Source organism: Lycium ferocissimum, unplaced genomic scaffold (assembly GCF_029784015.1).
Source record: "Lycium ferocissimum isolate CSIRO_LF1 unplaced genomic scaffold, AGI_CSIRO_Lferr_CH_V1 ctg12305, whole genome shotgun sequence".
Classification (NCBI taxonomy): domain Eukaryota; kingdom Viridiplantae; phylum Streptophyta; class Magnoliopsida; order Solanales; family Solanaceae; genus Lycium; species Lycium ferocissimum.
This window is the reverse complement of record NW_026714288.1, coordinates 11,077-13,203: the sequence shown is the minus strand read 5'-3', so window position 1 is coordinate 13,203 and position 2,127 is coordinate 11,077. Positions and strand designations below refer to the sequence as shown.

Below are 2,127 nucleotides of genomic sequence, written 5' to 3'. Positions count from 1 at the left end.
GAGACTATGGGATGGTATTGGCCATCAAAATAATAATGTATAGGACTATTCGTATTATTGATGTAGGTGATTTCCTGACCTCTAAGGTAGCACAAGACTTCCCTAAGAAATAGTTACAAGGGGTTTCTGTTTGGTGGTTTCTCTTGTGCATATGCATTATATGATAGAGGACAAACAAGAAGTTAAACAAATTTGCTTATATTGACTAACTGAGGTTAGGTAAAATAATGTTTGTCCCCATAAATAAAGATGTAGAATGATATATAATGAAAACCTTTTTATTTTTTTTATACTTTGGCTTAACTATTGCAGTTGCATGTATACTAGGCTAATGCGAAGATTGATTTACTTCTATTTTCTGATGGTACTTACAGTTACCAGAGCTTCTAATGGTTTGTCTTCAGTAGGATGTTTGCCCTAGAAATTTTTTACTTACAATGTTATTAATATTTCTGATGATTTGCAATTTATTCCTTCTTCTGATTCTGTTAGTAACAAGAAGATATTCTTATGAATCAATACACTACTTGCTTAGTTTCACAATCTTTTATTTTTCTTTTGTGAAACTTGCTTAATTTCACAATCTTTTGGTTTTCTTTTTGGAATATTTAGTACTATCCTCTTCTCCACCTTACTCTATGCATCAGGTTCAGCTGAAAAAGAAGCACATTTCCTTCAATTTCATGACCATAGGCAATCTGGGGCACTTGGTACCTCGATATCATTGGTTCCCATACCATTGGGTGTGCACTATAATCCTTTTGTGTTTTAGCATTCTTGTGCAGAAATTTGCTAGAAATTTTCCATATTTGTGATTATGCGATGCCATCACTAACAACATATTTTGTCCGTAGGCATTGTCGGCATTTCAAGAAAATGAGTACTGGAGAAGTTGGAATGGGAGGTTACCTTAGTACTACTGTTGTTCTTTGCAATTCCTTATTTAGTTTCTGATTAATAAGTGTCTCTCTATGGCTTATTAATCCTGGGTCGATTCCAAGAGTTGGAGCAATCTTCTTCACATTAATTCTATTTGCATAAGTAGTATCACTCCACACTACAGACAACCAAAATATGACGCATTTTATCTGATTTGACAGTTATTCTGCTTTGGACTTGCAGGAGTAGCAACTACTATAAGCTAGGTAGAAATTCACCTGCTTTTGATTTTACAGTGCGTTACTAAAAGATCCTCCATCTGTACTCAACTACTTTTGATTTACACAATGTTTGTTTTCGTGATACTTTCTTTTTCCTCTTTATAGGCAGGGTAGAGTTTGAAACAGCCTCTTCATCATGGTAGAGGTAAGGCCTGCGTACATCCTACTCTCGCCAGACCCCACTTTGTGGGATTTCACTGGGTATGTTGTTGTTGTTGTTGCTGCTAGGCAGGGTAGAGTTTGTCTGGAGTGAAGGGAGGTTGGGAGATGTTAAATATTTTCTTGCTGATCTCTTTCCTATCATAGAACTTGTGTGCATTTTTGTGTACATTTTCTACGGTGGTTTATTATTTTGGCAAATGATGTGATGATTTTATGTTTCTCTGCTCTATAGTCGATCTCATTCTTGATCTTCTTGTATTTTGGATTCGTGAGTTGTGAAACTTTTATGTTCCTTTGTCCAGTACATCCATGGTCTTGCTGCTAGAGGGGTGCATTACTTTCATCGGCCTGGACCAATTCTTCAGGAAATCAGCTTCTATATTCTTCCGGTTGGTTTTCTTGTTTTTGCTTTCCTTCTTCCCCATTATTGTGGCAGATGCATACTGACCTTTTTTTGTTTGGATAAAAATTCCAGTGGCTTGGACGAGATAGAGATTACATAAGTGAAACTGTATTCACTACTATATTTCTATCTTTGGTATTGGTAAGTTTGTTTCTCTATAACATTTCTCTCTCTTTTTTTTAAAAAAAAAAAAAAAAATCTTTTTCCTAGGCAAGATTATAAGTGAAACTGGATTCTTTCTTTCATTACTTTAGATAATCCCTTGAAATTTAAGTTTATACAAGCACACTTACATTTGTTTTATGATAACTGTGATGCCAGGCTGCTTTAGACTTAAGAAACAGGAAAATCCTGAATATTAGTTTTAGTTATGCTGATGTGTTATGGTCGACCAGATTTTCC

At 35.1% G+C, this 2,127-nt stretch overlaps 1 long non-coding RNA gene across 1 annotated transcript; it reads left to right on the top strand.

Moving 5' to 3' along the window:
* Window positions 1–382: 382 nt before the first annotated feature.
* Window positions 383–1,806, top strand: LOC132041927 (uncharacterized). The gene is made up of 3 exons (XR_009411284.1): window positions 383–743; window positions 855–913; window positions 1,625–1,806. It is a non-coding gene; the product is annotated as an uncharacterized LOC132041927 (long non-coding RNA).
* The last annotated feature ends 321 nt before the right edge of the window (window positions 1,807–2,127 follow it).